Here is a 14,328-nt window from a genome sequence, read left to right on the forward strand (position 1 = left end):
GGGCTTGCATAACTCAATGAAGCTATGAGCCATGCCATGTAGGGCCACCCAAGACAGTTACATCATTGTGGAGAGTTCTGACAAAATGCGATCCACTGGAGGAGGGAATGGCAAACCACCCCAGTATACTTGCTGTGAGAACCTCATGAACTGCATAAAAGGACAAAAAGATATGACACTGAAAGATGAGTCCCCTGGGTCTGAGGTGTCCAACATACTACTGGGGAAGAGTGGAGGAGAACTACTAATAGCCCCAGCAAGAATGAAGTGGCTGGGCCTAAGTGTAAACGATGCTCTATTGTGGATGTGTCCCATCTCTTTAAGAGCTGTGAAAAGCACTCAAAGAGATAGGAATACCAGACCATCTCAACTGTCTCCTGAGAAACCTAAGCAACAGTTAGAACCCTGTATGTAACAACTGATTGGTTCAAGGTTGAGAAAGGAGTATGACAGGGCTGTCTGCTGTCACCCTGCTTGTTTAACCTAAACACTGAGCAAGCACATCATGAGAAATGCTGGCCCGGATGAGTTACAAGCTGGAGTCAAGATAGCTGGGAGAAACATCAACAACCTCAGACAGGCGGATGATACCACTTGAATGGCTAAAAGTGAAGAGGAACTAAAGAGCCTCTTCATGAGGGTGAAGGAGGATAGTGAAAGAGCCAGCTTAAAACTAAGTATTAAAAAAACTAAGATCGTGGCATCCAGCCTCATTACTTCGTGGCAAATAGAAGGGGAAAAGGTGTAAGTAGTGATAGATTTCCTGTTCTTGGACTCTGAAATCACTGTGGATGGTGATTGCAGCCATGAAATCAGAAGATGATTGCTTCTTGGCAGGAAAGCTATGACAAAGCTAGACATTGTGTTGAAAAGCAGAGACATTACTCTGCCGACAAAGGTCCATATAGTCAAGCTATGGTTTTCCTAGTGGTCACATATGGTTGTGAGAGCTGGACCATAAAGAAGACAGTATGCTGAGAATTAATGCCTTTGAACTGTGGTGCTGGAGAAGACTCCTGAAAGTTCCTTGGGCAGCAAGAAGATCAAACTAATCAATCTTAAGGGAAATCAACCCTGAATACTTGTTGGAAGGACTGATACTGAAGCCAAAGCTCCAGTACTTTGGTCACCTGATGCAAACAGCCAACTCATTGGGAAAGTCCCTGATGCTGGGAAAGATTGAGGGCAGGAGAAGAGGGTGTTAGAGGATGAGATGCCTGGATGGCATCACCAATGCAATGGACATGAACTTGGGAAAACTTTGGGTGATTGTGAGGGATAAGGAGGCCTAGTGTGCTGAAGTCCATGGGGTTGCAGAGAGTGGGACACGACCAGATGACTGAACAACAAGAACATATCATATTTTATTTATTCACTCATCAGTTGATGGACATTTGGATTGTCTTCACTTTTTGGCCATCATGAATTACGATGTTATGAACATTTGTGCATAAGTATTTGTGTGAACATATATTTTTGTTTCTCTTGGGCATCTATCTGGGAGTGAAATGGCTTGCTCATATGGTAAGTCTATTTTTAATTTTGTTTGTTTGTTTAACTTTTGAGGAATGCCAAATGTTGTTTTCCAAAGCTGCTGTACAATTATACTTTTCCACTATAATATGTGAGGGTTTCAATTTTCCCACATTCTCATACTTGCTCTTCATCTTTTTTTATTATCCGCACTGTAGTTGTGAAGTGGTATCTTGTGCTTTTGATTTGCGTTTTCCTGATGGCTAATAATGATAATAATGTTGAGCTATTGTCATGTACTTATTGGCCTTTTATATATCTTCTTTGGAGAAATGTTTATTCAGTTACTTTGCCTATTTTAAAACTGTATTATATCTTTGTATTATTGAATAATAATATTTCTTTATACTTTACAAGTTTCTTATCAGATATTTGATTTGCAAAATGTTCCAACCATTCTATAGGTTGTGTTTTCACTTTCATGTTGTCCTTTGAAGCACAAAAGTTTTTCATTTTGATGAAGTTCAGCTAAATTATTTTTTCTTTAGTTGCTTGTATTTTTGTCATCCTAAGATATTGTTGCCTAGTCCAAGATCATGACCATTTATCCGTACCTTTGTTTTCTTCTAAGCTTTTATCATTTTAACTCTTGAATTTAGATCTTTCATCGGAGTTAATTTTTGACTATGGTATAGAGGCCAAATTCATTATTTTATATGAATATATTCATTTAATCCATCACCATGTGCTGAAGGGATTATTCTTTTCCCACAAAATTATCTTTATACCTTTGTCAAAAATCAAATCACTATAAATATGAGGAGCTTATTTCTGGACTCTCAATTCTGTCTATATATTAATACATCCCTTTTCCAGTAGCATGCTGTTCATCTATATATTTTGAAATTAAATTTATATATTACATAATATATTATACTATAAATTTATGTGCTTGTAATACAAATATTTTATATTTCTTATGTCATGTTTTTCTTTTTTTTATAAAAATATTTATTTTTATTTGTTTATTTGGCTGCGCTGGGTCTTAGTTGTGGCATGTGGGATCTAATTCCCTGACCAGGGATCAAACCTTGGCCCCTGCACTGGGAGAGTGGAGTCTTAGCCATTGGACCACCAGGGAAGCCCCAGTCATGTTTTTCTTTTAGACTCTCATTCTCTGTCTCTCTGTCTCTGTCTTCTCTTTCTGATATTGCTCTGCTATAATCAGGTAAATTCTTCTTGACATTTTCCCCAACACTATCTGGAGTGAGTTTATTTCCCCCAATTTTGGTCACAATTCAGGGAATGGTGTGTGGATTTCTTTTCTGTAGCCTGAGGGTACAGGGGCGGGGTAAAGGAAATACTCAGTTGCCTTTGCCAGGAAACCTGGGCTTTGTAGTCTCTTTCTAAAATTTGGCCAATTTTCCTGATCCATGGGTCCATCCCACTTCCACCCCAGCTAGAAACATGCTTCACTCTGGAAAAATTCAGTTCTCATCCCCCACCCAGCATGGAGTTGCAAACCCTGGTAGGTTCCTCCCACTCCTGATAAGATCTTACCAAATTATGGAAGTTTCATGCTCAAAGGTTTCGCCTTGGCATTTTTTGCAGCTGCCCAGTTACCACTGCAGTCTGCTTTTTTCTACACTGGTGATTACCAGTGAGAACTCTCAGAATTTTGTCAACTAACTTCCTTTCCACCCAGCATCGCTTTCAGGACAGTTGGGTTGTGGGTTGAGAGACACAACATGAAGGATCTTTTGTTTCTATCCCTGTCTACTTACTACCTTTCAATGTTCAAAGGATCAGGCTGTAACTTTTATTTTTGAAGTTATTGCTGGGAAATGTTTAGGCTTAAACTTAAAAACAAAAACATTTTTAGGCTTAATATATCGCATTATGTATTAAAGGAGAGCTTATCCTATGTTACTGCATAGCTCTACCTAGAAGTCAGTCTGGTACATTTTTAGAAAGCAATCTGGCACTATGCTTACAAAAATGTTCTCTAGCTCAAGTCAGAAATTCAATTCTGGGAATTTATCATAAGGAAATAATTCACAATGAAAATAATCTCCATACACAAATATATAGCACTGTTTGTGATAACAAAAACTGAAAATAATTTACGTGCCCCACATTAGAATACCAGTCAAAATTATGTCTTATAAGATAAATGGACTCTTTTACAGTCATTAAAATGATTACACCATTTACAAAACAAAGACACACAGACAAAGAAAACAAATATGGTTACCAAAGGGCAGCAGGGGGGATAAATCAGGAATTTGGGATGAACAGATATCACTATATCTAAAACAGAAAACAATAAGAACATATTGTATAGCATGTCAAACTATATTCAATATCTTATAATAACCTCTAATGGTCTTTCCTGGTGGCTCAGCAGTAAAGAATCTGCCTGCAATGCAGGAGAATCAGGTTCAATCCCTGGGTTGGGAAGATTCCCTGGAGAAGGAAATGGCAGCCTACATAGTATTCCTGCTTGGAAAATGCCATGGACAGTGGCGCCTGGAGGGCTACAGTCCATGGGTTCTCAAAGAGCTGGACATGATTTAGTGACTTAACAATAACAACAATAATCTAAAACAGAAAAGAATGTGAAAAAGAATATCTCTTTATATATATAAAAGCTGAATCACTTTCTTGTACATCTGAAACATTGTATATCAACTATACTTCAATTAAAAAAAAAGGACTAGGGGAAATGAAGTAGATACACTTCAAGAGAGATGAATTGACTCTAAGAAGAGAATTCACATCATCTTACACAAAAGGGAAAATCATGTGATATATCCAATTAACACTTAAGTAAAATAGAAAATTTTAAAATTAAGTTTTGAAATAAACTATTAAATACTTAAAAATCTAAGTATTAACATAGAAAAATGCTTTCAAAAAACAATGACAGATAAAATAGAAGAATAAAAAACAGAATGTATAACCTTATGGCAACCATGTAAAGAGATGAAAGCAGATGGACAAGAGAGAGAAAGGTTTTTGGAAACGGAAATACTTAACAATAGTATGGTATGAACGAAAATGTTTTTTGATCATTTTTATTTAATAGAATTGAATTATTTTTACGATAAGAAAGGAGACACAAAAAGCATTCAGAAAGCATTTGTCCCCTTCTTGCTGATATTATTAGCTGGAGCTAATTTGTGGCTTGAAACAAACATTTGGAACATTTTGGCCAAAGAGAAAAGGTCCAACTGAATATAAGTGGATTTATGGCCGTGTGACTTTGGCCAAGGTTATCACTGTATATCTGTAAAATGGCCCTGGTTTTATATCAAGCTCAGAAAAATCGCTGTGGAAGGCAAATGAATATGTGTCAGACATTTAGCATAGCTGTGGGCATACAGAGAGGCCCCTGAGGTCTGTTTGGTACTCATCAGAGTAGGGCTTTTGTTTTCTCTGTACTGTGATTTAAACTCAAATTCTGATGCAAGTGCAGGGGCAGAATGGAGGGAATAGTACTAGAAATCCAGGAAGGTGAATTAATTCTATCACCTTTTACCACCCCATGCCCCACCTCTGTTTTCTTGTCCTTCACTTGAGAGAATAAGATAAACTTTAACAGAGAAGTGAGTGGGTTTTCAAAGGACACACAATAAATGGGTAAATAAAGAGAAATTTAGCACTTTCTGGACAAATAAAGATAAATGTCAGTTGATGATAATGCAACCTTGAGAGAATTCCCCAAAGGACTGCCGGCTTTTCTTAGTGTCTACTCCCCAACACAGTTTCTTTAGCACTCATTTGAGAGTTCCATGTACCCCAAAGGCTCCTAGATCATGAAAAGTCCAGAAAACAATATCCCATGAGGTCAGAGAAGGCCTCCCTGGAGCTCTCACCATGAGAATTTAAAACCCTGTGGAAAAGTTACAAAGGTATTTTATGGCTCAGACAATAAAGCATCTGCCTACAATGCAGGAGACCCAGGTTCAATCCCAGGGTTAGGGAGATCTCCTGGAGAAGGAAATGGTAACGCACTCCAGTACCCTTGCCTGGAAAATCCCATGGACGGAGGAGCCTGGTAGGCTACAGCCCATGGAGTCACAAAGAATCGGACACGACTGAGCGACTTCACTTCAAGATGGTAATAAGTATAACCAAAACCAGATCAAGACGTCATATATTACACCATCCCATAAATTTGAAATGGCAAATCTATAGAGAACAGATGAATACCTGCCTGGGACTGAGACTGGGAACAAAGATTCCTTGAAAATGGGAATAAAGGATCTTATTGTGGTGATGAATGTTTTAAATTTGTTCTAATGTTCCAGTGTTCTAAATTGGATTAAACAGTTGCACAACTAGGCAAATTTACTAATAACCACTGATTGCTTACTTAAACGAGTGAATCTTATGTAAATTATACCTCAATAGCTGTTATATAAAAAAGAATTTACACTTGGCACTTAAAACACATTTTTGGATTCCAGTGGGTTCTGGCTAGGAGGTTGGTAATTTCCTACTAAAATACTTAGGAAGGCAAAAGAGAAAGGAGTGGAATAATGTCAATGAAAACAAGACTAAAAGAAGGTAGGCGACTTCCTTGGTGGTCCAGTGGTTAAGACTTTGCACTCCTAATGCAGGGGGCCCAAGTTCGATCCCTGGTCAGGGAACTAGATCCCACATGCTGCAAATAGGAGTTCACATGCCACAAGACCCAGTGTACCGCAACTAAGACCCAGCACAGCCAAATATTAACAAAACAAAACACAAAGACTAAAAGAAGTTAGGTAGAATCTCCTCTAACTAGATATCAAACAAGCTGGACTGAGAAATTTTACCTCAAGAGACTGCATGAGAAACTGCAACAGGCCCACTAATATACTTTTAATTTTCCTCCTCCTTGCAACTCATGATATACAGAGATGTAAGTGACATCCCACATAGAAAATCAGATAGCTGTTCCTCTGTCCTGCCACGTACTACTCTAGGAGAATTGTCTTTTTTTTCGGTCACCCTTGCCTTGCCAGGCCATCTTTCTACAGCTGATAGGGGTAGTAGTTTTCCGCAATGAGGAAAAAGGAAAATAGTTGTGGCGCCTTAAATAGGTCTTCCAAAGTGAAAAACCACGATCATTTTTCTGTTGAGAAATGTCCTCTTTTAGAATGTTCACATGAAACAAATTAAAAGGCTGCCTCCAACAGATGGCATTAGTTGATCATACATGGTCTTTGGATCTTGGCCATCCCGTTGTTTCTGACTCTAAAGGAGAGTTTACAGCATTTGGGTTTGTTTTTAAGGGGGGTTATGAATACCATTTACCCTGATCATGTCCAAAAGTAGCAAGAGTTTTGAAAACCAGCAGAAAGAGAAGTGTATGATTACCATGGAGACAAGAGTAAAGCTTAAATTTCCATGGATATTTTCACACTGATCACTTGAAAGGTGTCATTTTGCTCTTACAAACAGTTTTTTCAGAATCAAACCTACTTTCAAGTAGAGTAGTTGTAAGAGAAGATATATGAAGAAAGCAGTTTGCATTACATTATGGAAATTATAGTTTTTCTTACATTGCATCAGTTGAACAGGACACAGTGGAAGGAGATGAATCACGGTAGACAGGAGATATTGTAGGGAAAAGTTACCTAGGAAACTTGGAAGCTATGCACATAATTAGCTGTCCAGCAGCAGAAGGGAAGGAAAGATGTCACAAAGTGGACCAAGAATGGGGTCAAGGGTACTTTATGTACCAATTTCCTGGCACAGAGCATGAACAGACTGATCTTAATGATGAGGAAGCAGAAAGCAACATATGGAACCTGTGAAAAAAATACTGCTACATACAGGGATATAATATGGAGATCATAATTGAAAGTATACTTCTGAACCTTGTTTAAGGCAGGACTCACAATCAAATTTGAGGAAACTGTTTGGTATCCTACATAGGGTACAAAAAGACAAGTTTTTCATGAAATAAGAACAGAAAGTCATAAAGAGAAAATAGGCTTAGATGAAAAGGCAAAATGAGATTTAAAAAGGGGGGGTAGATGAGTGAACTAATAGAGATGATGATATGGAGGAAGCAATAAAAGTTACTAACGTTGATTTAACACTTTATGTGCATCATACTTAATTATAAATGTTTTATATACATCAACACATTTCATTCTTATAAGAGCACCAGAAATTAGTGCTATTGTTGTCCTCATTTCATAACTGAGGAAACTGAGAGATGTTAAGGAACTTTTTCAAGGGCACCCAACCAGTAAATACTAGAGCCAGGATTCAACCTCTGAAAATATGACTTCATGGCCTGTGCTTTTAATCATACACTAAGGAAGGACATCAAGGAAACAAAAGATACAACAGCAGAATTAAAATCAGTCAAGACAGGAAAAGCATAATTGAAGTTGTGGGTGAATCATATTAAAATGAAAAATCTAAATAAAAAAGGCAAAAATATAAAAATAAGGAAGGAGGAAGTGATAAATACGAAAGCCAGAGAATAAAATTTTCCTTTGATGACTGAAAGGATCATGTTCTAGGAAAAATAAACAAAAGAAGACCTACATCTTGACATAGTCTGTTAAAAAAGAGAACTATGATAAAACATTACAAGAAAGGATATCAATAAGAACCTGTGAAAAATAACTGCTATATAGATACAAAATTCAATCTCACCCTAATTAAAAAGAGAAGAAATTTACATTAGTACTATTTTCAAACTTCAAACATGAACAGAACATCAATATACATGAGGCAAAACTAATGGAACCACAGGAGAAATAGAAAAATACACTATTATAGTTGGAGACTTCTATACCCCTTTATCAGTAATTGACAGGTAGCAGGCAGAAAATGAGTAAAGATATATCAATAGTTAATTACCAATCAACTGGAACTAAAGGACATCTATAGATTACTTCATCTAACAAGAGCAGAATATATTCTTCTCAAGCTCACATGGAACATTCACCAAGATAGATCATATTCTGGGCCAAAAACCACAACTTAAAAGTTTTTAATTAATAGAAATCACACAGTGTATACTCTCAGACAAGAACACAGTTAAACTAGAAAGAACTTTGTACTTTCTGTTCAATTTTTCTGTAAACCAAAAACTGCTCTAAAGCTACAGTCTATTAATATTTTTTTTAAAAAGAGAAGAAATTTGGGCTTCAGCCACGATGGCAGACTAGAAAGACCCTGAGCTCAATTCTCAAGAATACACCCAAATCGCAATTATTTGCAGAACAGTCATCAATGAAAAAGACTGAAACCTACCAGAAAATATCTTCTACAACTAAAGACATAAAGAAGGAACCACAATGAGACAGGTAAGAGGGATGGACTGGCAATATAATCAAGTCTCATACCCATAGGGTGGAGGCAATCCACAAACTGGACAATAATTACAGTGTAGAGGCTCTCTCACAGGAGTGAGAGTACTGAGCCCCATATATAGCTCCTCAGCCTGGTGGTCCTGCACTGGGAGGACCATATCCCCTAGAGCATTTGACTTTGAAGGCCAGTGGACTTAATTTTGGGAGTTCCAAAGGACGGGAGGAAATAGGGACTTCACTCTGCAAGGCCACACACAAAATCTCACATGCACTAGGACCCAGGGCAAAAGCAGCAATCTGATAGGAGCCTGGGCTAGACCTACCTGCTGGTCTTGGAGAATCTTGAGGAGAGGCTGGGATTGCAGTGTAGCAGTGGCTTACCCTGGGGACATAGACACTGGCAGAAGCCATATTTGTACCATGTAGATACTGCTGCTGTGAGCAGTCACAATGCAATCCTACCTGTAGCTCATTAATACAAGATCTGAAAGTAAAAGTAAAGTCGCTCAGTCATGTCTGACTCTTTGCGACCCTGTAGACTGTAGCCTGTCAGGCTCCTCTGTCTATGGGATTTTCCAGGCAAAAGTGCTGGAGTGGATTGCCATTTCCTTCTCCAGGCGATCTTCCTAACCCAGGAATCGAACCCAGGTCTCCCACATTGCAGGCAGACGCTTTACTGTCTGAGCCACCAGGGAAGCCCAAGATACAAGATCTGGCCCCATCCAATAACCTGAAGGCACCAGTGCTGGAAGGTCTTGGGCCTAACAACTAACTGGGTGGAGACACATCTCCATTCATCAGCAGACAGGCTGCCTAAGGACTTCCTGAGCCCACAGCCCCTCTACGCCCACAGGCCCACAGGCGTTTCCACCAGTGAACAAGCACTAGCCTGGCCTTCTAGGAAGCCTAGATTAGCCTCAAGACTAGCCTCATCCTATGACAGACATATTAGACAGCATATTAAAAAGCAGAGACATAACTTTGCCAACAAAGGTCTGTATAGTCAAAGCTATGATTTTTCCAGCAATCATGTACAGATGTGAGAGGTGTATCATAAAGAAGGCTGAGCACCAAAAAATTGATGCTTTTGAACTGTGGTGCTGGAGAAGACTCTTGATAGTCCTTTTGAGATCAAACCAGTCAATCCTAAAGGAAATCAACCCTGAATATTCTTTGGAAGGACTGATACTGAAGCTGAAGCTCCAATATTTTGGCCACCTGATGTGAAGAGCCAACTCACTGGAAAAGACCCTGATGCTGGGAAAGATTGAGGGCAGGAGGAGAAGGGGATCACAGAGGATGAGATGGTTGGATGGCATCATTGACTCAATGGATATGAGTTTGAGCAAGCTCTGGAAGATGGTGAAGGACAGGGAAGCCTGGGGTACTATGATCCATGGGGTTGCAAAGAGTCAGACACGAATGAGAGACTGAACAACAACAAGAAGGGGCAGAGAAAGGGCCTGAGAACATATTTGAAAACACAGTAGCTGAAAACTTCCCTCACATGGGAAAGGACACAGTTACCCAAGTCCAGGAGGTGCAGAGAGCCTGATACAGGAGGAAGCAGAGAGGAACATACCAAGACATGTTGTAGTAAAAATGACAAAAATTCAAGAGAGACTATAAAAGGAACAAGAGAAAAGCAACAAATAACATACAAGGGAACTCTCATAAGGCTATCAGCTGATTTATCAGCAGAAACTCTGCAGGCCAGAAGGGAGTGGTGCAATATTTTTTAAGTGGTGAGAGGAAAAAACCTACAACCAATAATATTCTACCTAGCAAGGCTTTCGTTCATATTCAATGGAGAGATAAAAAGTTACACAGACAAACAAAAGCTAAAAGAGTTCAACACCACCAAACGAGCTTTATGACAAATGTTAAAGGGAACTTTTCAAAGCAAAAACGAAAAGGCCACACCTAGAAATAAGAAAATTACAAACCAAAAAACACTCACCAGCAAAGGCAAACCAACAGTAAAGGTAGGAAATCATCCACACACAAAACTAGCAAGGAGGTTGAAAGTCAAAAGCAATAAACTCTAAAACAGAAATATAGTCCGATGGAACAAGATAGAAAGCCCAGAGATAAACCCATACACCTATGGATACTTTGATAAAGGAGGCAAGAATATACAGTGGGGCAAAAATAGTTTCTTTAATAAGTGGTGCTGGGAAAACTGGACAGTCATGTATAAAAGAATGAAATTAGAACACTTCCTAATGGCATATGGAAATATAAACTCAAAATGGATTAAAGGCTTAATTGTAAGGCCAGAAACTATAAAACTCCTAGAGGAAAACATAGACAGAATACTCTATGACATAAATCATAGTAAGATTCTCTATGACCCACCTCCTAGAGTAACAGAAATAAAAGCAAAAATAAAAAAGGGGGACCTACTTAAACTTAAAAACTTTTGCACAGCAAAGGAAACTATAAACAAGGTGAAAAGACAACCTTCAGAATGGGAAAAAATAATAGCAAATGAAACAACTGACAAAGGATTAATTTAAAAAATATACAAGTAGCTCATACAAATCAATAGCAGAGAAACAGTCAATCAAAAAAAGGGGCAAAGACCTAAACAGACATTTCTCCAAAGAAGACATACAGATGGCTAATAAACACATGAGAAGATGCTCAACGTCACTCATTATTAGAGAAATTCAAATCAAAACTACAATGAGATATCACCTCACATCAGTCAGAATGGCCATCATCAAAAAATCTATGAACAATAAATGCTGGAGAGGGTGTGGAGAAAAGGGAACCCTCTTACACTGTTGGTGGGAATGCAAATTGATACAGCTGCTATGGAGAACAATATGTGAAGTGAAGTGAAGTGAAAGAGGCCCAGTTGTGTCCAACTCTTTGCAACCTCATGGACTATACAGTCCATGGAATTCTCCAGGCCAGAATATGGGAGTGGGTAGCCTTTCCCTTCTCTAGGGGATCTTCCCAACCCAGGGATCAAACCCTGGTCTCCTGCATTGCAGGTGGATTCTTTACCAACTGAGCCACAAGGGAAATCCAAGAATACTGGAGTGGGTAGTCTATCCCTTCTCCAGTGGATCTTCCCAACCCAGGAATCAAACTGGGGTCTGCTGCATTGTAGGTGGATTCTTTGTATTGCATCCTGCATTGCAGGCAGAGAACAGAATGGAGATTCCTTTAAAAACTAGGAATAAAACCACCATGTAACCCAGCAATCCCACTACTAGGCACATACCCTGAGGAAACCAAAACTGAAAAAGACACATGCTAACCAATGTTCATTACAGCTCTATTTACGATAGCTAGGACATGGAAGCAACCTAGACATCCATCAACAGATGAATGAATAAAGAAGCTATGGTACATATATACAATGGAATATTACTCAGTCATAAAAAGGAATGTGTTTGAGTCAGTCCTAATGAAGTGGATGAACCTAGAGCCTATTACAGAGTGAAGTAAATCAGAAAGAGAAATACAGTTATCGTATACTAATGCATATATATGGAATCTAAAAAGATAGTACTGATGAACCTATTTGCAAAGCAGCAATGGAGACACAGACTTTGAGAACAGAAATATGGACATGGCTGGGAAGTTGTGTGGGAAGTACGGAGAAAGTAACATGGAAATATACATTACCATGTGTAAAATAGATAGCCAGTGGGAATTTGCTATATATGACTCAGGGAACTCAAACAAGGGCTTATTAACAACCTAGAGTGGTGGGGTGGGGACAGAGGTGGGAGGGATGTTCAAGTGGGAGGGCACATGGGTAAACTTATGGCTGATTCATGTTGATGCTTGGTAGAAATCAATGCAATACTAAAGCAATTGACCTTCAATTAAAAATAAATTTAAAGAAAAAAAGTAGTAAAATTTATACTCACAATAAGCATTTAAGAGACACAGAATACAATTATATGTAAAATACAGTAACAAAACTAGTAATAGTGAGGGGAGGAGAGTACAAATGCAGTATTTTTAAAATGTACTTGAAATGAAGAGCTCAGCAACTTATACACGCACACACACAAACACACAGACTGCCATATAACTTCATGGTTTCCACATACCAAACATCTATAATATATATATACACACACACAAAGTAAAAGGAATTCAACCGTAACACTAAAGATAGTCATCAAATCTTAAAAGAACAAAAAAAGAAAGAAAAAAAAAGATCACAGAAACAACTCCAAACAATGAACAAAATGACAAGAATATACATCTCAATAATTACCTTAAATGTAAATGGATTAAATGCTCCAACCAAAAGACAGAGTAGTACAAGAGATTGACTGCAGACCTAGAGACATACATAGACTGAAAGTGAGCAGATTCAAAAGGGTATCCCATGTAAATGGAAATAAAAAGATAGCCAAAGTAGTAACACTTATATCAGACAAAACAGACTTTAAAGACGGTTACAAGGGACAAGGAAGGACCCTACATAATGATCAAGGGATCAATCCAAGAAGATGGCTGTAAATATCTATGCACCAAACATGGTAGCACCTATGTATATAAGGCAAAATACATAAGACATAAAAGGAGTAACTGGTAACACAATAATAATAGGGAATTTTAACACCCCACTTATATCATAGGACAGATTATCCAGACAGAAAATACATTAGGAAATGCTGGTCTTTAATGACATTTTTGATCACACAGGCTTAATTGACATTCACAGAGCATTCTGGCCAAAAGTAGCATGATATACATTATTTCATCTGGAGAAGGAAATGTCAGCCCACTCCAGTATTCTTGCCTGGAAAATCCCACGGACCGTGGAGCCAGGTAGGCAATGGTCCATGAGGTCACAAAGAGTCAGGCATGACTGAGCGACTTCACTTTCACTTTCACATACATTATTTCAAGTGCACATGGAATATTCTTCAGGACAGATCACATGCTAGGCCACAAAAAAGCCTCAGTAAATTTAAGAAAATTGAAATCATATCAAGTATCTTTTTCAACAATGAGCTATGAGACTAGAAGTCAACTATAAGGAAAAAATACTGCAAAAGACACAAGTAAGTGGAGGCTAAACAAGCAATCGGTCACTGAATAAATCAAAGAGAACAAACAAAAATACCGAGAAACAAATGAAAGTGAAAACACGACAATCCAAAGCCTATGGGAAACAGAAAAACAGTTCTAAGAGGAAAATTTATAGCATTATAAGCTTACTACCTCAGCAAACAAGAAAAATTTCAAATAAGCAACCTAACTTTACACCTATATGAAACAGAAAAAAGACAACAAATAAAACCCAACTTAATAGAAAGAAAAAAATAATAAAGATCAGGAGAAATAAATAAAATCGAGACTAAAAAACAATAGAAAAGATCAGTGAAACTAAAAGCTGGTTCTAGGAAAAGATAAATAAAATTTATAAAACTGTAGCATGATTCATCAAAAAAACAAAGTCAGCCACTGTTTCCCCATCTATTTGTCATGAAGTGATGGGACCGGATGCCATGATCTTAGTTTTATGAATACTGAGCTTTAAGCCAACTTT

At 38.1% G+C, this 14,328-nt stretch overlaps 1 protein-coding gene and 1 non-coding gene across 2 annotated transcripts in view; one reads left to right on the forward strand and one right to left on the reverse strand.

Moving 5' to 3' along the window:
- DNAH3 (dynein, axonemal, heavy chain 3) overlaps positions 1-14,328 on the reverse strand; it is a 249,802-nt gene that overhangs the window by 87,628 nt on the left and 147,846 nt on the right. The window lies entirely within an intron of this gene.
- Positions 6,056-6,128, forward strand: TRNAR-CCU. Its single transcript has one exon. It is a non-coding gene; the product is annotated as a tRNA-Arg (tRNA).

Source organism: Bison bison, unplaced genomic scaffold, assembly GCF_000754665.1.
Source record: "Bison bison bison isolate TAMUID 2011002044 unplaced genomic scaffold, Bison_UMD1.0 scf7180017864072, whole genome shotgun sequence".
NCBI classification, from domain to species: domain Eukaryota; kingdom Metazoa; phylum Chordata; class Mammalia; order Artiodactyla; family Bovidae; genus Bison; species Bison bison.